Below are 25,413 nucleotides of genomic sequence, written 5' to 3'. Positions count from 1 at the left end.
TGATCAAAGGAAGAAGGACTCCAAATAATCTATATATCTTTGAGGAAAGACAACAATGCTACTTAAGCAAGGATGATGAACATTGGCTATGGCATCGGAGGTTGGGGCATCTAAGCTTTTCACAAATAAGGAAAGCATGCAAATATCAGGCAGTTCGTGGTCTTCCAGATATCAAAATTCCAGACAATACCATATGCAAATCTTGTCAGTTTGGAAAGCAAACCAGAACTAACTTTCCAGAGAAGGAAGGATCATCTAGCATGCCTCTCGAGCTAGTCCATACAGATGTATGTGGTCCATTTAGGAAGAGGACACCTCGAGGAGAAGAATATCTGATATTATTCATTGATGATTTTTTCAGATTTGTTTGGTTAGGGCTCATGAAGCACAAAGATGAAGCATTCGAAAAATTCAAATCCTTCAAAGCCTTGGTTGAAAACGAATCAGGACACAAAATTAAGTGCCTCAGATCTGACAGAGGTGGGGAGTTTACCTCAAACGAATTTTTCGATTTCTGTGAAGAACATGGGATAAAAAGAGAATTCTCTACAGCTAGAACTCCTCAGCAAAATGGGGTTGTGGAAAGAATGAACAGAACAATCCAACAAATGGCTCGTGCTATGCTTGATGAATCAGGTACTCCCGCAACCTTCTGGGGTGAAGCTGCACATGTTGTGGTTATTATTCTTAACAAAACAAATGTCCGAGTAAACAACACTCAAACACCTCATGAGCTCTGGAGTGGTGAGACTCCTTCGGTGAAGCACTTCAAAATCTTTGGGAGCAAATGTTATATTAAGAATATTGATGAGCAACTTGGCAAACTTGAACCAAGAGCAGATGAGGGCATTCTTCTTGGTTATTCTCCACATAGCAAAGCATACAAGTGCTACAATAAAAGACTTGGCAAAATTGTTGACAACATTGACGTAGTGGTTGATGAGAAGGGATATATTCCTAGGCAAGTTCATCATGAAGACATTGAAGAAGATGAAGGCTACCCTCAAAGACGGAATAATGAAGAAGAAGAACCTCAAGAAGAAGAAGAACCTCAAGAAGAACCAGAGGAGCAGACAAGAATAGAAGAGAAGACTCCATCCAGATATGTTCAAAAGAATCATCATCCGAATCTCAGATTGTGGGCAGAAAGAAGCAGGAGTACAAACAAGAAGGACACTTGCAGAAGCTTCAAGCTATTTGGCATTACTCTCCTCCACTGAACCACAAAATGTGAAAGAGGCATGCAAAGATGAATGTTGGGTCAAAGCAATGGATGAAGAACTTGAGCAGATCGAAAAGAACAACACTTGGGAATTAGTTCCTAGACCAAAAGACAAGAATGTAATAGGAACAAAATGGGTCTTCAAGAATAAATTGAATGAAAATGGAGAAGTAATTAGGAACAAGGCCAGACTTGTTTGTAAAGGGTATGCACAGCAAGAAGGAATAGATTTTGAAGAGACCTTTGCTCCTGTAGCAAGACTTGAGGCCATCTGAATGTTCCTTGCTCTTTCAAGCTTTCAAAACTTCAAGGTATTTCAAATGGACGTGAAATCAACCTTTCTGAATGGAGACTTAGAAGAAGAAGTATATATTGAGCAGCCAGATGGTTTCAGTCTTGGGAATGATCCAAACCTTGTATGCAGATTGAAAAAGGCTCTCTATGGACTCAAACAAGCTCCAAGGGCTTGGTACTATCGGTTGGACAAATATCTTCACCAACAAGGCTTTTCAAAAGGATCAGCAGATAGCAATCTCTATATAAAAGTTGAAAATAACAAATTGCTAATTCTTGTTGTTTATGTAGATGATATTATCTTTGGCAGCAATGAAGAGACTATGAGTCAAAACTTTGCCTCGGTTATGCAGAAAGAATTCAAAATGTCACTACTTGGAGAATTGACATATTTTCTTGGATTGCAAATTCAACAAAATAAAGGAGGTATCTTCTTGTCTCAAACCAAATACCTCAAGCAGATCTTGAAGAAGTATGGCATGGAAGAGTCAAAGCCAGTATGTACACCCATGGTTACAGGATGCAGCCTCAGTGCAAATGATGAATCAGCAGCAGTTCACCAACCCACTTATAGATCCATGATTGGGAGTTTGCTCTATTTGACAGGTACCCAACCAGATATTACACATGCAGTAGGAATTGTTGGAAGATTTCAAGCCAACCCAAAGGAAACTCATCTTCAGGCAGTCAAAAGAATCTTCAAGTATCTTCAAGGGACCCAAAACTATGGCTTATGGTATCCTAGAAATACAGATCTCACTCTTCATGCTTACACAGATGCAGATTGGGCTGGAAGTGTGGATGATAGGAAAAGCACAAGCGGTGGTGCTTTCTTCATGGGTTCCAGATTAGTATCTTGGTTCAGCAAGAAACAGAGTTCGATTTCCTTATCTACAGCTGAAGCAAAATATGTGGCTGCGGCATCTTGTTGCACACAACTTCTTTGGATGATGCAGACCTTGCAGGACTTTAAAATCACTTGCACTCCACCAGTCTCTATCTTATGTGATAATACAAGTGCAATCAGCATTTCAAAGAATCCAGTCATGCACTCAAAGACCAAGCACATACCAATCAAGTACCATTTTCTTTGGGAACAAGTGCTTGAGCAGAAGGTCAAGTTGGAGTATGTTCCTTCTAAGGAACAAGTTGCTGATATTCTCACAAAACCACTGCCCAGGGAAACTTTTGAATATCTCAGACAAAAGCTGGGAGTAGTTGATGCTTCATCCTGCTGTTGAAGCCTGTCTGTTCTATAGAAAAGCTGGTATACGCAAGTTACGTAAGGGATATACGCGTATGTACGCCGATTTATGCTGGGAAAGTCGCGTGTATGGTGTACGCATGTTGCAGAGAGTATATCCGCGTACATACGCTGGTTTGTGCAGGATAAATCGCGTATATGGAGTTCTGAACAGCAAGGGCAAACTCTGGTTTGAAAAGGTCTGAGATGGGTATGTCAGAATCCTTCAGACACAGTTTCAGGGGGTGCAGCAGGCACAGGTTCAGGGGGAGCAGCTTAAAAGTCTCATAAAGCATTATTGTTGGCATTTAGATGTTTTGGTTGTTGGTTTCAGGAGAAGGAGCTCAGAAAGAAATCCTGGTTGCTGATCTAAAAGATGTTTATCAGATGCTGCTGGTCACTTTCATAAGTCTTGGTCTAGATCTGTTGTCTCTATGTCATGTATCTCTTTTGTGATATCTCTTTTATGGTGTCAAGGTCATGTAACGGCCTATGTTGGTTTCCCCACTATGCCTGGGATGAATGATGTAATATAATTGGTTGTTTCTGATGTGTCCCCTCTTGGTAGGGAGTATGGATGTCTGTATTGAGTCTTTTGGTGATAGGAAGGTCCCTTATGGTGTCTAAGTCTTGGTTCTTGTTGAAGAACATCTTTTGCAGATCTGGCCTACAGTCAGGGGGAGCATGATTCAGCACAGCCAAGCAGAGGTATCAACATGTACTCAGGGGGAGCACAGCCCTTTGCCCTTGATGACAAAGGGGAGAATGATTCTAAGGATCTTGAGGTTGCCATCAAGGCCAAAGGGGAGATTGTTGGCATTTTTGCATAGGTGTGGCGCTATGATACAGGTGTTGTCCTTGATGGCAACTCTCTTTGATGACATATCTCTGTTCAGATTACAGAATGAAGAAAAATCTCATATACGCAGGTTAATTAAGTCTAAGTTGTGTATACACGCAAGTGATCTGCATACTAAGTCGCGTATACGCAGGAGAGCTAATACTAAGGAGCGTATACACGCTTATGCATGAACAGAAAAGGGCGTATATGTCGGGAAGCTTCCCTTTGGTCCGTGGTAGTTAGTCCTCGGTACTTGAGCCTATGTATTTGGACCAAAGTATCTCGACAGACGTGTTGATCCCTAGTTTCTAAGTTGATGGTATTGGTTTTCTATGGTTTGGCCCTTGGTATTGAGCAAGGCTTAAGGCTATATAAGGAGAAGAAGATCATTAGGCAAATACATCTTGAAAAGGCTGGAATATCTGAAGAAGAAAGAGATCTGGTATGCAGGTTCTGGGTTACTTGATCTAAGCTAAGGAGAGATCACTTCGGTTGATGGAAGACTAGATCTAAGGATAGATCGGGATCTAATGATTTGAAATGCACTATTATGATATGGTTGATTATGCATATTTCTAGATCTGCATACTGACGCAATGTTATGTTCTGGGTCTAACTGATGTCTGGTACAGCTGCAAGTTGAGAGAATTTATTTTTAGATCTGTACGCAGGTTGGCTTCGGTAAAAGCGCGTGTATACGCGGGTTTCTCTCATTGAAGTAGCGTATATCTTTTGGAGCTTGATTTTTGGGTTACAGTTGGATCTGACTGTTATTGCAGAGTTCTGTAGTCTGCTCTGTGTTCTGGTAACTGGTGTTTGACAGGGTTTCAGTGGTTCAGTGATTGATGATGCTAGTATTGGATGTTTTGTGCTTCAATGATTTGTTGTGAAAGTTGAATGAATTGTGGTCTTCAGATTGTAACGTTGTGCTTCAGGAATATCCAGTCTGAAAATGTATGAAAGGTGGTACCTGAAAGAAAGAAGATTGTAGGCCAGCACCTACGTACTAGTATCTTGGCTAGTACAAGAGCAAAGGGGGTTGGAGCTCCCTTCCAAGGAAGTTTGGAGAACGAGAGAAGGTTGTAGCCTTCTGCAGGTTGTAGCCTGCGTACTGGTATAAGGCTGCACCAGTACAAAATGATTGTAAACTGAAGTTTCATATTAAAGAAAGATAGAGACGACTTGCAGCAGGTGGTTTTCACCCGCATTGGGTTTCCACCTTATATCATGGTGTTCATGTGTGTGGTTTTTGTGTGATCTGTTCTACTGCATCTGTTTACTCTTAACATGGTGAATAATGTCCTTATGCACTTAACTGAAGATAAACTGACTGAATTATAAGATTTCTGGTTATACGCTATTTTCTTTAGACACAGTTGCGTGTACACGCTGGTTCACTTAACTAAAGTAGTGTATATGTTTCTGAGCATTGAAAAAGTTTTATAGTTCTGATAATACTGATTCACCCCCCCTCTCAGTATTATTTCCAACAAGAGTGTCAAGTGATGATTGCAAATGGAGGAACAATAAATTGCTCTGGAAAGTGCCATAATATGAAGCTATCCATGGAGAATATGTATTGACTAGCCCAATGCTTTCCATTCCAATGGGAGGTGCTGATGTTGTACTAGGAGTCCAATGGCTACAATCCTTGGGTACAATAGCTTTTAATTTTCAAGAACTTTTCATCAAATTTGATACGTAAGGAAAGGAAGTTGAATTAAGGGGTATTGCAGGGAAACCAGGAAAGATAATTAGCTCTAATGGTTTGACAAAGCTTCTAAAAAAGGAGCAAAGAGGTGTAATTGCACAATTATGTTCGCTAGATGTTTCCACATCGGAATCATCTATTTCTCCAGATCTCCGAAAAGTCCTGGACAATCATTCCAAGGTATTTGAGACTCCCAAAGGTCTCCCACCTATGCGTGATCACAATCATGCTATTCATCTGATTCCAAGAAGTGTTCCTCCAAACATCAAGCTGTACAGATATCGCTATGTCCAAAAGAGTGAAATTGAACGTATGGTTGCAGAAATGCTAGAGGCTGGTATAATTCAACCGAGTCAAAGTTCTTTCTCTGCTCCAGTAGTATTGGTGCACAAGAAGGATGGATCATGGCGCATGTGTTCGGATTATAGGGAGCTCAACAAGCTCACTATTAAAGATAAGTTCCCCATTCCTACCATTGATGAATTACTGGATGAATTGCGTGGATCAATTTACTTCACCAAGTTGGATCTTCATTCAGGATATCATCAAATTAGAATGAAGACTGAAGACATTCCGAAAACAGCATTTAGAACTCATGAGGGTCATTATGAATTTTTGGTCATGCCTTTTGGCCTTACCAATGCACCTTCAACATTTCAAGGTTTCATGAATTCAATTTTCAAACCATTCCTTAGAAAAATTTTGTTAGTATTTTTTGATGATATACTAATCTACAGCAAGTCTTGGAAGGATCATGTTGAACATGTTGACAGGGTGCTACAACTATTGGAGAAGAAACAATTATATGCAAAAAGATCCAAATGTTTCTTTGGAGTCCAGGAGGTGGAATATCTGGGTCATATTGTATCTCATGAAGGAGTTATGGTAGACCCTAGCAAAATTAAAGCCATTAAGGAATGGAAAATCCCCACATCCATAAAGCATCTACGAGGATTTCTAGGGTTGACAGGGTATTATCGCAAGTTTGTTAAGAATTATGGGAGAATAGCAGCACCTCTAACAACATTATTGAAAAAAGATGCATTTTCATGGACTTCGGAAGCCACAAAGGCCTTTGAACATCTTAAAGAGGCAATGTGCCAAGCACCGGTCTTAGCTACACCGGACTTCACAAAAACCTTTATTGTGGAATGTGATGCTTCAGGAAATGGAATTGGTGTTGTTCTAATGCAAGATGAAAGACCCATTGCTTTTGAAAGTCATCTAATCAAGGGAAAGTTTTTAAGCAAAGCTATTTATGAGAAGGAAATGTTGGCAATACTCCATGCACTTAAGAAATGGCGAGCCTACCTAATGGGAAGACACTTCAAGGTAAAAACGGATCATGATAGTCTTAAATACTTCTTAGAACAAAGATTATCCTTTGAAGAGCAACAAAAGTGGGTCACAAATATGTCGGGTTATGACTTTGAAATCATCTACAAAAAATGGAAGCAAAATGTGGTGGCAGATGCACTCTCAAGAAAGGATGAGGATGTGGAAGCAGTGTTGTGCGCCATGTCTATTATCCAACTAGATTGGATAAATGAAGCAAGGGAGGAATGGAAGAATGACAAAGAAGTGTGGGCACTTATTCGAAAGTTACAACAAGATTCCAGTACGTCTGATACATTTAGCTGGCAAAATGATTCGTTATGGTACAAAGATCGCTTATACCTCTGTAAGAATTCCCAGCTAAAACAAAAGATTCTTATGGAATTGCACACTTCTCCCTTAGGAGGGAACTCAGGATTTTTAAAAACTTAGCACAGGGTTAAGAAGGATTTTTTTTGGGATGGCCTTAAATCATATATTCAAAAGTTTGTGGCAGAATGTTTGGTTTTCCAACAAAATAAAGTTGAAACAATTAAGACACCGGTCTCTATACAACCTTTATCCATTCCAAGCCAACATTGGGAGGAGGTTTCAATGGATTTTATCATAGGTTTACCCAATTCTGAGGGAAAGAGTGTCATCATGGTGGTAGTTGACAGACTTACCAAGTATGCACACTTTTGTGCATTATCACATCCATTTAAAGCCAGTACAGTTTCTACTGCATTTATAGAAGCAATTCAAAAGCTACATGGAAACCCAAAGATTATTGTAAGTGACAGAGATCCCATTTTCACTAGAAATTTTTGGACAGAATTATTTTCTTGTCTTGGTACTCAGTTAGCTCATAGCTCATCTTATCATTCTCAATCTGATGGGCAAACTGAGATAGTAAACAAATGTTTGGAAGGATATCTTCGTTGCTTTGTATTTGATAAACAAACACAATGGGTCAAATGGTTGCCTCTGGCTGAATGGTGGTATAACACTTCCTTCCACACAGCAACAAAAATGACCCCATTTATGGCACTTTATGGGTATCAACGACCATCCATCACATCATATTTAAGAGAAAATTCTAAGGTTCAGGCAGTGGAACATCACATCGAACATCAACAACAAGTCCTCCAACTCTTAAAGGATAACCTCATGTTGGCACAAAGTAGAATGAAACAACAGGTAGATCAACATCGCAGTGAAAGAAGTTTTGATGTAGGTGATTGGGTATTCCTACGGCTACAACCATATAAGCAAATGTCCCTCAAGCAAGCTAAGAAGGATAATAAATTGTCAACAAAGTATTATGGTCCGTACAAGGTGTTGCAAAAGATTGGAACTATGGCATACAAATTGGAGCTTCCTACAGCTGCTCGATTGCACCCAATTTTCCATGTTTCATGTTTAAAGAAGGTTATAGGCGACAAGCTCCTAGTTCAAACAATATTGCCAGAACTTGATGAGGAAGGAAAAATTATATTGGAACCGGAAGCAGTCACAGAAGCAAGAACTTCACAGCTACAAAATCGATCAATTTTGGAGTATCTTATCAAGTGGAAGAACTTATCCGCTGAAGATTCCACATGGGAGGATGAGAATTTTATGCAGAAGTATCCAGAACTACTCAAGCGTTGAGGACAACTCTTGTTTGAAGGAGAGGGGCATGTTGGGTCCCTATAATACTAGTGATTAGCCCATTACTATTGTAGTTATACCCCTTATTAATATTGTTGTGCCCCTATTGCCCCCATATTGTTATTATTGTGCCCCATAGAATCCCTCTATTGTTATTTTTGTGGCTTTATATTATATTGTTAGGTCGGCTGGGTTATATTTGTGACTCCTTAGACTCCTATATATAGAAAAGAGGTTTTGTCATTTGAATCATCCAAGAATTGTTCATTTATGTAATGTAAAGGAGGTTTCCCCCTCGAAGAGGCTGAATTCTAAGGCGTTGATCTATCTTTTTTATCTTTTCTTGAGTTGGTTTCATAACAACTTCCATTATAATTCAATGCATTGCTGGTATTATATAATTTTTGTTTCCTTTGTATTATATCCATTGAAACCATTGTGTTATCCTTCAAAGCATTGTATTGTAAAATATTGCATTTCTCTGACTTTGTGTTGTATTTAATTGTTATTATGATGCACTTGCATTCTATTGAATTGTCTCTTCACTTCCATTCACATGATACTTCAATAGAACATTTATCCTATTGGCACCTTTGATATATTTACTTTGTAATGCACTGGATTTGTATCTCTTATATATTGCAATGAAACATTTTCATTTGTAGTTTTTTACATTATATTATCCCTTGTGCATTTGATATATATACCCTTGTGATTGTGTATTGTGTGTATCCTTTGCAGTCATTGCTCTAATCATTCCTCAATGCACTACAATGGTTGATATCTCTCCAAACAATTTGACATATCTCTCCAACGCATTTGATTCATGACTTTCAAAAGAAAATAAGATAAACTATCATAGTGTTTAAAAACCCTAGTTGCAATGTTTTGGTTACTGAGTCCTTCTACACCCTTTAGTTTTCTTGTTTCTCCAACATTGCTTTGCATTCAGTTTAGCCATTGCATTGTATCAACATAGCCTTGAAATTCTTTTCAAAACAATCTTTGAATGTGGCATTTAATCATGTATCACTTCATCATTATAATGTGTATTATCATGTATTTAATGCACTGCTTAAGCTTGGTATGCAAGTGAGCCTTTAAAATCTTTCTCAATGTCCTCTAAATTGTTTCTCAGCAACTTAATTGAACACTACAAAACAAAAACAAAAGCTTATGAGACTAATAAGAACTAAATGAAAATTAAAAATTTACATATGAAACAATTTTAAAAGGAATTCACTTATATCTTTATCATTAATGAGAGGAAGCACTTTTTGTCACATGAATTTGACACTTCTACCATTTCTCATTAAATCTCATTTTGTTGGGAAAAATACTAGGGTAGGGTTGAATCAATATTTTAACTCACTTCAACTTTTAAATTTCTTATTTCGATTTATGTATTCTACTGTCATTTAGGACACTAGAGTATGCATGTGAATGTGAGGAATATAAATAGTGTATACCCAGTTAACTACTTTTCTTATATTTCATCATATGTTAATCTTCTAACTAGACTGACATTACTTGATTATTCATTCATTAAGTAGGAAACCATGAGCATTAAATAATAAATAGGTCATCAACACACAAGGAACATATCAACACACATGAACACCAGACTTTTAGGTGGAAACCCAATGTGGGAGAAAACCACTGATGTTGTCCTCTCTGTCTTCTTTCTTATTATATAAAAAATTATTCTTACAATCTTGTACTGGAATAGACTCTTACCAGTATGCAAGCACCCACCTACGACAACCTTCTCGCATTCTCCAGAACCCACTAGAAAGGAGCTCCAACCCTCTAATCTCATTTATCGGTTCCTATGGGAAGGAAGATCCTAGCCGCTACACAAGTTCACTAGCTACTAATGGAAGGAAGCTTCGACTTCCTCGATGAAGGTTCCAATCCTTAGCACCTTTGTGGACCATGTTTCATAATGTTTTATACTAGATCCACCTGGCTCAAACATCAAACATGTCGGCCACCTTTCATCATATTTTCAAACTGGAACCAATTCCATCATTAAGATCAAACCGAGTAAAAAATTTGAAATCAATCGTTGAATCAAATCATCCAATCATTGAACCAACTCAATAATCAAACCAGTCACTGAGTTATAGTCAACCAATTCAACTAGATCAAACCAATTCATATCATATCATAGCAATGCTCAACCACTCATAAGTATACCAGACAATGTACATAAACCAATTACTGTCACTATGAACCCTAATCAAACACATGCTAGAATGTATATGCTACTCCTATGAACCAAACCTGCGTATATACGCAATTCCTATGATGAAGACTTGCATACATATCTCAATACACTAAAAGCTAAATCCAAATCACTGTAATATTGAAACAACCACTAAAGCAAATGATCAATCATAGTTCAGTGAGCCAATTATAGATTGCAACATAATATAATATTTAATATTCCATTCTATAACAACCTCAACCCAATTAGTATTGTCGAACAAATATTATCATGATAGTGACATCATCGATAGATAGCAAAAAACAAAACAAAATTGATAAAATATCATAAACGAGGCATACTGCAAAACCCCATCGTATGTACGTGACTTTCACAAATTGTATCACTGTATGTACACTCTTTCAATTCACAACACTCACATATAGATCTAGACAAAGTGAAAATCACTTTGAAGAATATATACGCAACTACCCAAAAGATGATCCATGCATGTGCATGACCTTTCAGAGGAAAACCAATGTACATATCTGAAATCACTAAATCATACTTTCATTGCAACCCCAACACATACTTCAAAAACTTTATTATCACACATTAATATGAGAGTATCATTGTCACCACAAATATATCATTGTTATCTATAATCACAAACATATCAACCAAGAATTTTCATTAGCCTTCACTTTTATTTCAAATCTATCAGGTCTTAGCCTCTTCCACACTCCTTAGTGCACACTTGTTTTAGATCAGATTACACATTAATAACCCATAATGTACACACATAACACTTTGATCTCCATCTCCTTATATAGATTTTTCATTGGCCAATAATTTAGGACAATCCCTTAGTAATGTCATTGGTATTCTTTGACGAGATCAAATAGTTATTGATGCACCTATTACTATGGGCCAATATCATGGTAAAGACCCTTGGTATTCATGTTACCATGGTGTGGATTCTGTAGGTGACTTTTCTTCACTATACCTACATATGTACACAATCCGTATTCACAGGACCCACATATACTTTCTCAAACTTTACCTTTACCATCCATCCTTCTCTGAACTGATATTCCTTTGTTCATATCACTTGCAAAATCTTCATAACAATCATGTTGACATCTTTATCGAGTAGGTTTCCATCAAGGACAACACATTAGCCTAAATTGCAACAATCTCCCCCTTTGGACTTCATGGAAACCACTTTTTGTTTGCTAACCACATGTAAATACCTACAAATACATCTATAAACACACCAGTCTTCTCTCCCAAGACTTTTCACCAAGCATTCTTTTCCAAGCACCAATATTCTCTCCCCGTTTGACATCAAGAGAAAAGGGTTGACCAATGTTGAATGAATATGTCTCTTCCCTTTTGTATAAAGGATCATTGTAGGTCTGCTATGATGAATATATATGCTAACCATGCTTCCCCTGAGAATATGCTAAACCTTCTAAAGATTTACAATAAAATCATAAGACTTTATGACTCAATCAAATATTTCCTTTCCTATCACCAATAACTCATGATTACATCAATCACCCAACATAGTGGGGTTACATATTTGACCCAACATTACATCAATGTCCCAACATAATGGGATTACATACATAAATGACTTGAGCCCAATAGCCCATATATGGCTCAATTTTACAATGATTTATAACATGGGTCTTTACATGACCTTTACATCAAGAGATAGATATTGCATTTTTAACCAAAACCAAGAACCTGACTCATGAGGTAGCAAGACCATGATAGTAATCAGTAACCATCATACACCATATAAGAACCTACAACATGAACGTTTGATCGTAGCAATATAGATAGCAGCAAGATCATCATCATCAATATGTAAGATACGACATTGTAGCTCCAATATCATTAACTTGTGACCAAGAATGCATTGTCTCCAAGCATGCCCAATCAACTAAAGCAACAAAATATCAATAAACATATGCTTGACTTCATGTAACTTGCTTTTTTCACATATAAAAAGAGCTTTAATCCATAGGCAGCAATATCAATCTTTTTCTTCAAGCATCCATCAAAGACAAGGAGAACCTTTAAATTTAATAATGATCATAACATATACTTCATCAAGTGAATCAAATATAATTATCACATCATAAACATCTTCACCAAAATGCAACTCAAGTAATCACCCATAACATCGCTGCAACAATTTGTATATATGTTCTCATCAATGAGAGGTTTCAACAATAATGAGTAAATCAAGAACTCATCGTAATCAACCAATCATAGCATAAGATTGTGCAATCAAGCTCTATTAGTAGCTCATCTCCTTGATCTCAGATCATCAAGTTCAACATGCTATTTCCATTTGTAGGAAAATCCACAATCCATGAATATCAAAGAATGCACAACACCATAAGAAACATACCATATGTGGGTAGCATCACCATAACAGCTTTTCACATGTAGCTCAAGCAACATATAGGAATTATCCATAACTTCATCATTACTAATAACAAAATGATAGCAATGTAGGTAGCTTCACCAATAGCAACAACAACTATACATCACCAATGATTTGTACTCATCATAAACCAAAATGCAACAAGAAATTCTCAAGAAACTATAATGCCAACAATGAATTATTAGAAGCATAGGAGATTCTCTCCCTAAACCTATGCCAATTATTCACTGTGAAATTTGATCGTATCCAACTCATCAATCAACAAAGAATCACAGTAGTAATAAAATTTTGGAACATCTCATTATCCATCATGAATGAACCATCAAGAAAGTCTATATCAGAACTAGAAAAGAAATAATAACTTCTTGAAGCATATCATAAACTTTCCCTGAATCTATCTCATCGTTTCATCATCTCAGAGAAACATACACAACTATCTAGATCGAAACTTGCGTATAAATGCGACTGCCATTCATGTAATCTACACACAGAAAGTAAAATGTTGAACAATAGTTCCCCCTAAACATACCATACATGTTCTTGTTCAATTGTACTTCATCAATGCAATGTTTAGTAGTATAAGCATCACCAAATGAATATATAAAAAAATAGAGAACTATCACAAAGATACTCAAGCATAACTCCCCCTAAGATCATACACTATTGATCATGTTGACCTGATAATCATCACCTGCTCTTCATGAGCTCATTTACCTCACATTACTTCTACAGTCACTGTTAGAAGTATGCTTTAAACAAAAGAGACTACAGTGGGAACTATCTTCTTTTATTCTAAGTCTGAAGAAGAAGAGGAATTATACCTATTATTTCTACCTGAATTCTTCTCCACTAGCACATATAATTTGGCTGGATTTATGTATCCACTTGGTATAACCTTTCCAATTTCTTCGTTTATATTTTGCATTTAGTTTATGTAAACACAATTATACGTCCTTTGTCACCCATTTGACCTACACTTAGAATATTTTTCTTTATCCCTTGAACTAATCATGCATCAAATGCTTTTGCATACTTCTCACATTTAATTCTAACTTTTCCCATAAATTTTGTTGGAGAACTATTTCCAAGAATCACCTTACCATTTTTCTTTTCTTGAGAAACTCAATATTGTCCTTATCTCCAGTCACGTGGTGAGAGCATGCACTAGCTATGTACCATTCTTCTTCATATTCAAATGAGAAAAGAGCAAGACCACACCTTGTTTAACCTTTATTCTTCTTCTTTATTCTTATTATCAGAAGTGTTGGTGGATCCATATTTCTCAGGTATTTTGGTAACAATATTATCATCTGATTTATTGCCACGTTATCTGTGGAGGTTCATTGAATTGTTACTGCATTCTTTTGCTACATGCCCAAACTTGTTACAAGAATAACATCTTATATGACTAGAATATGGAGCTAACGAATCATTATATGTCTTTTTCATATTCCTTCTATTGCAATCAATAGCTTTGTGACCAAATATTTTTCAAGCAAGACAATATCCCTTAAAGAAACTTGAGTACTGAGAGATGATGATATTCTTGTGAAATAGATATTTTCTTGAGATCAAAACAATCTTGTTCTTGTAGTTGGCTTCAACATGTCCATAATTATGACATATAAATAATTCAACATTACTGATCAGAGTAGAGAACCAATTAATGTTTCTATTATTGGGAGAAAAGGATTTCTTTTTGAAAATTCATCTTCCTTGGTTGACTTCTTATCTCTTTAACATGAATTTAAGATTTCCTATTGTTACCTTGTGAAAGCTTGTGAACTAGATTCTCCTTTTACATTTTCGTGAAAACCAAGAACAAATTTTATAAAAGGAGACCTGCGATTACTAAGAATGTTATCCAAAATCTTAGTACTATCTTGAAATCTTAGGTGTTTATACTTTTCTTCTGATTTACCTTTTAGAATTTTTACCTCAACCTTCATTCTTTGGTATTGTTCTTCCTTTTCCCGATATTGCTTCCTCATTCCTTCTTCAACCTTTCTTCCTTCTTCCAATTGCTATTTTAATTTGATAATTTCTTCCCTCATCTCATTCTCTTGTTCTTCAAATACTTGAAGAATCTCTTCATTTCACTCGTTTGAGTTTTCAAGGTATTCTCTTAGAGAGAATATCTTAGCTTAAAGTCCTTCACAATATTTTTTAGATTCTATTATGGAATGATCCCTATTATCATATGCCTGCAACTAATCTTTAGATTGATAATCCTTTTCAAAGAGAAAGCAAGTTTTCTTATAAGATTAAGAACTTCCTCTAACCTATCTTCTTCTGAATGAGTAACATGATCTGACATAAAAAAAGGTTGTTTTATAATCATACTCAACCTTTGACATATCTTTAGAAAGGAGATTACTTAATGGCTTTTCTGATGCACAATATTCCTTTCATTTTCCTTCATGAATGACCTGCATATTATCTCATACTTCCTTTGTAGTCTCAGAGTGCATAACTTCTCCTACTGTTGAATTAGGTATATTACCAATGATTTCACTTAATGCAACATTATTATTTTGTAACTCTTCACTTGATGGAGGAGAGTTAGTGTAACCATTACATACTAAATTCCAAACATCAAATCCTAGATTTATTAATTAAGACTTCATGTTTTCTTTCCATTATTGATAGTTATCATCACTTATCATATAAATACCTTTATTGTCCATGGTTTCTGACTTACATTGTTCTTTTGTTGTAGGTTGTTCTTGACCCATAAATATAGATATTTCTATAGCATGAGATTCATCACTATCATTTCTCTCCTGAATTGATTTCTTATGTTGAGCTTTCTTCTTCTTCTTCTTCTTTCCCATCATTGTTGATCCACTTGAATTAGTTAAGCTTCAACTAAAGTGACCTTCTTTGATACCAATTGTTGGGAAAAATACTGAGATGGGTGGGGGTGCGGTGATTAGTATTTTAACTCTCTTCATATTTTCAATTTATTACCCTGATTTATGTACACTATTGTCATTCATAAAAGCAATGTATGCACGTGACTATGATGAATATAAGAAACGCATACCCAGTTAGCTACTTTTCTTATATTTCATCGTCTATTCATCTTCTAACTAGTGTGTCATTACTTCATTATTGATTGATTAAGCAGAAACCATGAGCAATAAATAACAAATAGATCATGAACACTAGGATTTTTAGGTGGAGACCCAATGTGGGAGAAAACCATTAATGTTGTCATCTTCGTCTTTTTTCTTATTATATAAATAAAATATTCTTACGATATTTTACTAGAGCAGACTCTTCCAGGTATCTAGGCAGCCACTGATAGAAGGCTACTACCTTCTCTTGTTCTCCGACACCCACTGGAAGGGATATCTAACACCATTATCAATTTTATTGGCTCCTACCAGAAGGGAGCTCCTACCCCCTACACAAATTCACCAGCTACTAATGGAAGGAAGCTTTGATTTCCTCAATGAAGGCTCCAACCCTCAACACCTCTATGAATCATGTTTTATAATGTTTCATATTGGATACACCTCACTCTAACATCAAAATTTTAGTCCACCTTTCATCATATTTTCAAACTAGACCCACATCCATCATTAATCTCAAACCAATTAACAATTCTCAAACCAATCACTGAATCAAATCATCCAATCACTGAACCAACTAAATCATCAAATCAATCATTGAATCTTAGTCAACCAATGTAACTAGATCAAACTAATTCATATCAGATCATGTCAATGCACAACCACTCATAAGTATATCAAGCCATATAGATAAACCAATTGTTGTCACTCTAAACCCATATTAAACACTTCTTAGAATGTATACGATACTTCCATAAAGAAGAACTATGTATGTACATGATTCCTATGAAGAAGAACTACATACATATCTCAATATACTGATAGCTGAATCTAAATCACTGTAATATTGAAACAACCACTGAACCAAATATTGAATCAATCACTGATCACTGAGCCAATTATAGATCACACCACAGTAGCATCTTTACTATTCCATTCCATAACCAACTCAACCCAACTAGTACTTTTAAACACAAATTATCATGATAAAGACATCATCGATAAACAACAAAAAATAGAACATAGCTCATCAAATATCATCAACAAGTCATACTGCAAAACCCTATCATATGTATGTGATTTTCACAAATCATATCAGTGTATGTACGCACTTTTAATTCACAACCCCTGCGTACAAATATGCACAAATTGAAAAACAATTTAAAGAATATATACATGACTACCAAGAAGATGATCCACATATGTACACAACCTTTTAGAGAAAAATAACATACAATTTTGAACTCATTGAATCATACTTTTGCTGCAACCACAACACATACTTCACAACCTTTATTGTCACACATTCATATGAAAGCATCATTATCACCACAGATTTATCATTGTTAGCTATAATCACAAACAAATCAAGAAAGCATATTCATTATTCTTCACTATTCTTTCAAATCTATCAAATCTTAGCTTCTTCCATGCTCCTAGGTGCACACTTGTTTCAGATCATATTACACATTAATAACCCATAACATGCACACATAACACTTTGATATCCATCTCCTTATATAGATTTTTCCTTAGCCAATACCTTAGGTCAATCCTTTTGTAATGTCATTGGTATTCTTTGAAGGGATCGAATAACCATTGACACACCTATTACTATGAGCCAATAACATGGTAAAGACCCCTAGTATTCAAGTTACCATGGTGTGTATTTTGTACACGACTTTTCTTAACTATACTTGCATATGCATATACTTTCTCAAAATTTACCTTTTCCATCCATCTATCTTTGAACTGATATTCCCTTGTTCATATCACCTGTAGCATTTGCATACCCATGATGGTGGCACCTTTATCAAATAGGTTTCCATCAAAGAAAACACATTAGCCGTAATTCCAACACATTCATGCCATTATCTCCTTGGATTTTATGCACAAAAACTTGTTCTTTGGAGTGGGAAAATTGAAACTGAAACATGCAATGGTCGCATGATTTCATTTTAAACCTAATATAGGTTTACAGAGTGTGAGCTTGATGAATAATGCACATTCTTTGATTTTTCATACCTCCCACAAAACTTTGAAAATATGTGGAATTATCCCCACGAAAACTTGTAGATTATAACTAAGGTTTCTCTTCTAAGAATTCGCTTTAAATCAAGCTTACTTGCACTAATTATTTAATACAAAATGCAATCTTTTGCAAACTTTATTGATAAATTAGACGCAACCATATGTGATAGCTCTTTGAGTTTTAGTTCAACTAGGAAATGCAATTTGAACATGGTTCCATCTAAAAATTAGTACCTATATTCACACAAGTTTGATTTTTCAAGCCAATGCATTTGGGATTTATAAAATAAATATACATACTATGTAAATAGCCAATCTAGTTCCTTAATAAGTTTTCTTTTGCTAAAGCAAGAATCCGACCTTCTATTCACTTGTAGCTAAAAAATAGGTTACATAAAATACAACAAACCTAGAGGAGAAGAATGCCATAGAGATAACTAGTGCACTGTGCTTTGGGTCCCGAGCCAATTGCTCGAGCTCCTGGCTAAGGGCCCACAAAACAAAACAACCTCCTCAACCATTTGATCTGTCTAACGGACAAGGATCTAAATCTGAACGAAATCAAGAGAACTCAAGAAGTCTTTAAGTGGACCCGATGAGGAAATAAAGACCGCGGTGAAAAGATTTCGGGTCTGCTAGTGGGATAACCATCGAATAGGAGTTCCACCCGAAATTCCCTGATCCTGACCCTAAGGAGAAACGTGCAAGGAAGATATCATGGTCCTGACAACTTGCACAACAAACCTTAGCCGTAGATCTGCTACTACAAGATCCAACGGCTGTAAAGGATATTGGGCTGGAAAGAAGAGCGAGGAATACCCGCCCGATGAAGGCGATATTCTCTCTCCTCCTTGAGCCACGTGTTGAACAGTTAGTGGCATTGGAAGCATTTCTGTTAAACTACTTAGGGTATTGAGGATGCCTGAAAACCGCTTTAACTGTAGCAAAACCTCCTTGTACTATAGCAAAACTCTTGGCGCCACGATTTGGCTTCGCGTTCTTCCCCCACTGCCATCCATCCAACTGCGAGACCTAAATGTGCCGATTCTTGAGTCTTCTATTTTTCGAACCCTTATCATCCATCTGCTAAATTTTCAACTGGTTGCTTCTCCTTCATGCACTGATAATTCTCCCTGTCTTCATGAGCCAGAGTGTAGCAGTCCTCACACAGTTTCCCTGCGGGTACCAACTCCCACATGCAATTCTTGTTGTCTATTGTACAGAGCACCACTTCATTAGCTAGCCGATCCACCACTCTATTGGCATTTCTATGCACATGAAAAAATCTAAGTGTTCTTAGAATTCTTATGTGAGATTGAATTCGGTGATAGACCTTCAAAAGTCTCCAGTGGATCAAAACTTTGTCTGGTGCAGTGCCATGAGTTCTGCCATATTATTAGTGGCATTCCCAAAATGATTGTGAAAGATGAATTTTATATTGCACTCTTCATCTCTTATGACTCCTCTTTAACCAGCATCCCCAGGGTTTCCTTTTGAGGCTTCATCTATATTAAATTTCAAAAATCCATGGGGAGGGGGTTGCCAGAAAGCCTTTCCTTCTGATCTGTGCCTTGCAATCTTATTTATGCCCTGACGGATAGGCAGCTAGAGCCCCAACAGTGAAAGAATGTGAGCATCCTGTTGATAAGGGGGTTTCTCAGGGGGTTGCCTCAAAAGGGCATTAACAGTTCCTTTGAGTTGTTTTAAGATCTGAGCCATGATGCTTTGGGTTGAGCCAGACAATTCCTTGAAAATCCTATTGTTACGTTCTTTCCAAACATCCTAGATCAAAAATCCCAGAATCAGAGTCTAGGCTATGTTGACTGTCTCATTATCCGAGAAGTCTTTTCTCCAATTCTTTAAAGTTTCAGTGATGTTATTTTCGGTCCTATCCATTTGATTGAATATTGAGGCCACCCACTTCCATAAGTTGGAGGTGAAAGAGCAGAGGTTGAGAAGGTGATCCATAGTTTCTTCTTGCAGACCACATAACTGGCATCCTGATGGACCAGAAAAACCTCTCTTTCTAAGATTTTTCCAAGTCAGAATCTTTTTATGCTGTACCAACCACATGAACAGTTTGATCTTCATCCAGTGTGGGTTGTTCCATAGGTCTTTCCATATCTTATCAGGGCTTGGATAGTTAAGTCCAGTGGCTATTCTTTTGGCTTCTTTAAGGTTGAAGATGCCCTCATTGTTTCTCCCCCATCTTAGTTGATCATTCAAGGTTGAAGTCAAAATTTTTCTCTTTTCCAGAATCGCTTCAAGAACTTTAGCTTGGGCCTTCAAAGGGGTCTCTTCACTGTAAACTAGTACCTTCCATATTCTCCATTTACCATTGTCCCTTGTCTGATCCCAAAAGTCACTTACCCTTTTTAGTCCTTTATTGATGGTATCATTTTTTATAATGTCCAGTCCTTCTCTACATAGGTTAGGTTCCTGCTGCCAGTTATCCTCCCAAAACTAGGCTAGATTCCCATTTTTGATCTCCCAGAAACTATGTTTCTGAACTAAGGCTCTGTTCTCCCAAGCATTGTTCCAAATATGGGAACCCCTGATGTGTCTTGTCATTCGAATGTGGTCCCTTTCTTGCTAGTGCATTGCATATTTCTGTTTCCAAAGTTTAGCCCAAGGGTTTCTCATTTCCTTTAGCCATCTCCACCAAAGTTTTGCCCCCAAAATTTTTCTTAGAGTGTCCGAGTCATGGAGACCCAAACCACCGTGGGTTTTGGGTTTGCATAGCTTGTCCCAAGCTACCAGAGCCCATTTATTTTCTCTTCCCCTTTACCCCAAAGAAAATCTCTTTGGATATTCCTAATTTGTTGTAAAACTCCCATTGGGACAGGAAGGGATGAAAACATGAAAATTGGAATGGTCTGTAGTACCGCCTTTGTAAGAACTAGCCTACTTGCTAAATTCAAAGATATGCTTGTCCAATCACTGATTTTGTCCTTCAGTTTATTAGTTACTAACTCCCAAACTTCCTTATTCAGAGGTTTGTTAGTGAGAGGCATTCCCAGATATTTTGAGGGAAGATGATCTTTTTGAAAGTCAAGTATTCTGGAGAGATTTCTTTGAATAGAAATATTAGTATTGAAGAAGAAAACTTTTGATTTTGTGAGGCTTACCTCTATGCCAACAGCCCTTGCGAAATCATGTAGGATTTTTTTGAAAGCTTTGGCTTCCTTGACTGTGGGTGTGCCCTGCAACACATTGTCATCCACAAATTGCTGATGAGTCAATGTGTCCCCATTCTGAGTCAGTTTGAGTCCCTAGATTCTTCCTTCCTCCTTGGCTGAATTGATCGCTTTGCCCAATCCTTCCATCATGAGAATGAAGAGGAAGGGGGAGAGCAGATCTACTTGCCTAAGGCTTCTCGATGGCCTGAAGGTTCTGGATGGAGAGCCATTAATTGGACAATTGGCTGTGGTAACCAGGGCCGTGACCCATCTTATCCAGTTGTGGTAAAAGCTATACGCTTTCAGAACTTCCTTTATGTAAGACCAGTTTAGCTTATCATAATCTTTCACTATGTCAAGCTGTATTATCATACCTGCTTGTTTATTATTCTTGAGGGAATGAACCACTTCGTGAGCTTGAATGATATTATTGAGAATTTGTCTACCTTCCACATACCCAGTCTGCTCCTCTGACACGAGCATTGGAAGAAGGGGTTTGAGTCTGTTGGCAATAACTTTGGAAATGATTTTATACACCACATTGCATAAAGCTATGGGTCTAAATCTGTCTGGTGTCATGGCTTTTTCCTGTTTAGGGATTAAGGCTATGAAGGATGCATTAAGCACTCTTAGAACTATTCTCAATTTTCTCAAATCCTCCACCACATCAAGAATATCATGTTTGACTATTTCCTGGCATGTTTTGAAGAAGTCTACATTGAAACCATCCAAGCTTAGAGCTTTCCCATTGTGCATCTATTTGATTACTTCATTGACCTCTTCTTCTATCACTGGCCTGTTGAGATTATAATTATCTTCCCTGGTTACCAGTTTTGGAATATGCTGAGTGAAGCTTTTAGTAAATTGAGATCTGTCTGCAATGGTCTCCTCTGTTATGCTTTGAAAATGTTGTACTAGAACAGATTCCATTTCCTTGTGAGTATTTAGCTCTTTCCCTTGAGGATCTATGAGTTTTGTGATCCGATTATGTGCCCTGTGTTCCATGGTAGACTTGTGAAAGAACCTAGTATTTCTCTCCCCTTCTTTAATCCATTGCACTCTTGATTTCTATCTCCAGAATATTTCCTCCTACTAGCATTTGTTGTCCCATTCTTGTTGAAGATAGTCCGCTTGCATTTTCCTTTCCTCGGTGAAGCCTTCTGTGATGAGAATTTGGTTTGTTTCCTGTAATTTTTTTCCACTTCTCTTTTGGCTTTAAAACTATTGCCAACTCATTTTTGTTCCATTCTTTAAGCCTTAGCTTGATGTGTTTTAGTCTCTGTTGAAAGAGGAACATTTTTGTGCCTTGGGTGGGCATGTCTTCCACCCACCATTTTCTAATATTAGTGATGAAGTCAAGGTGAGTGAGCCAGACATTTTCAAACCTAGAAGGTTTGTTCCTCGGGGTGCTAATGAATGAAGCTTCTAGCTAGATGGGCCAGTGGTTCGAGCCTCTGAAAGGGAGGATAAATGTTATCATGATATGGCTTGTGAGAAGGAGGTCCTCCGAGATTATGAATTTGTCTAGTTTCGAGGAGAATTGAGAAGTTCCTCCTCTCTTGTTATTCCATGTGAAGGTACCATTTATTGTTTCCATATCCACCAATCTCATGTTGTTTAGGAAGTTCTGGAAGGCAATTGAGTCTCTTCCAAGTGTTATGTTCCCTCCTTTTTTCTCTGTGAGAGATCTGATCATGTTAAAGTCCCCTCCCAGAATCCAGTGCATTACTCGGTGTCTCTCTCTCAACTCCTCCAGAGAGGTGAGGAGCCCGAGTTTGTCTTCATGATGTTGAGGACCATAGAAATTTGTGATCATGTAACATTCCTTGTCCCCCAAAGGTTGGATAGCCATTGAAAGGTGGTTTCTGGTTCCCTCAGCATCCAGGATTCCAAATTTCTGAGGATTCCAAAGAGTGAGAATTCCTCCCACTGTATTATTTGATTTGACTTCTAGGTACTCATATTTAGTAAGCCATTTGCTATGTATTTCTCTGATTTTGTCTACTGAGCATTTTGTTTCCTGTATAAACACCATATTCGGTTTTCCTTCTTTTATTATGTTACTTAGATTTCTTTGTTTTCTTTTACTTCCTAGACTTCTAATGTTCTAGGTTGTGAGCTTCATAATGATGGGTTTGTAAAAGAGTAACTAGTGACATCTTTCATCTTACCTGAATTAATCATGAGTTTCCCACACTCTGTTAGCAATTCATTCTGTCTCTTCCTTCCTCTTTTCTTGCCTGGGTTTTTGTGGAGTGTCCTAATGTTATCTCCAATGATTTAACCCCTCTGTTCTCCCGGCTGTTATGGTTCCTTTTGATTCCTGCAGCCTTTGTTTGAGACCTTCGGAGGAATAGTTGTTGTACTCTGTCAAACTCCTCTTGTGGTAGAGATTCAATCCCTTTGTTGGTTCCCTACTCTAGAAACTTTTCTAGATCAAGATTCTCCCTCCCAATAATCTCCTGTAGGTCGTGGTCCTCCGTACCGCCTTCACTTGGGGTCATCTCATGGACCCTGCCAAGTTCCATAGTATTTGGTATGTCCTCCTTTTGTTCGTTGTTTTCTTGTATTATTTCCATGCTATCCTCTTTTTCCTTCTCTGCATGATTCTCCTCCAGTTCCTTGTTCGTTCCATTTTCCCCCACTCTTCTTCTAAAATATCAAAACTGTTATGACTTAGTAGCTTTTTCTCGCTAGGTTTCTTTTGGTACTTTTTTCCCCCTCCTTTCCCTCTGCCTCCCACTTTGGTAAAACCTTCAGGGTCTTTTCCTGTGTTGGTTTTTAGGTTGTCCTCCCTTTTGTTGAGTGGGAAATCTCTGAAGAGGTGCCCATGTTCATGACATTTACGACATCTGAATGGGATGTGTTCATAGTCGACTGCATGTACCCATTCCTCATCATATACTTCTAGGATGAATTCATCTAGGAGTGGTCCCAATAAGTCCATTTCCACACATATGCAGGCGAAGGAGGTATATTTACCTCGCAGAGTCGCCTCTAATATCTTTATAAAATGCCCTAATTTATTACCTATAGCTTTTAAAGATTCCGAAAGCCAATAATCTAAAGGTAAGGAGTATAATCTAATCCATACCGGGACCGAAGTGAACATTTGTTGCTCCGGGACAAACTTCATCACCCAAGGTCGCATGTAAAGGCCTGCAGCAGCACAGAAGTAGGGTCCTCCTTTGAATACTCTATCTTTGTCCTCTAGGTTAGTGAAAACCATTGTGAAAAAACATTTGGACCCAAGATGTAGATTTATTTCTCCCTTCGGTTTCTAGTTGTTTCTTATCCATGTGTACAACGCTTTCTTTGTGGGCCATATACCCATAAACTTACATATGATCGCATAAGTCACCATGTGATCTCTGTGCACCTGTAGTGTAGGATCATTTAAGACCACCCCGGGGTTTAATATTTGTCTTGGGCTTGCAGGGTCCCATCGTAGATATGTTCTCAGTTATCTGGCTGTTGTCTCCAGATTTTGTTTCCCTCCTAACTTCCTTGTGGATCCCTTCCTGTTCAAGGGATTTGTTGCTTTCCGGTTTTTGAGTGCCATTTGTCTTTGTCTCTGACTCCATTGGTTTCCGGAAATTGTTCAGACTCGCCTCCTTACTTCTGTTTGAAACCACGTTACTGTAGGAGGGAGTGGAGCTCCCCCCTCCATGCCCCTGCATGGTTACTAGCTTGCTCCTGTCACCCCCTGTTCAAAACCCTAGTCCCTCAGAAGCTTCTCGATAGTTCTTTAATAAGTTGCTACCATTAGCTCCAAGATAAAATCTAGAAGAAACTTCCAAATGATTTGAAAACATAAGCAATAATGGTGTTTCTAATGTCTTTTCTTGAAATAAGCTTAATGTTGGAAAATTGGTGTGGCATCAAGTGTGTTGGCATTGATTTCAAATGGCTAAGGATGGTAGATGCATGGTGTGTTTAGCTTACGGGAGTCTAAAGGTAGATGCAATTTTTTGTAGATAATCAACTTAGTAGTTGGTCTCTTAGAGAAGCTAAAATATTATAACTTTGGTGATTTGGAAGTTCTATGCTTTCAAGAAGTTTTTTCTCAAACCAGTATAGATTCTTTTCCAAATGGCACAATTGGATAATGCTTGGAAAGAGCTTCCCAACCATATATGTCCACCCAAAAAAAATACTAAGGATGAAAGAGTTATGGC

This window comes from Pinus tabuliformis, chromosome 6, assembly GCF_031772625.1.
Source record: "Pinus tabuliformis cultivar Carrire ecotype Pingquan chromosome 6, CPIR1, whole genome shotgun sequence".
NCBI lineage: Eukaryota > Viridiplantae > Streptophyta > Pinopsida > Pinales > Pinaceae > Pinus > Pinus tabuliformis.
The sequence above is the reverse complement of the archived record's forward strand: the minus strand, read 5'-3'. Positions refer to the sequence as shown.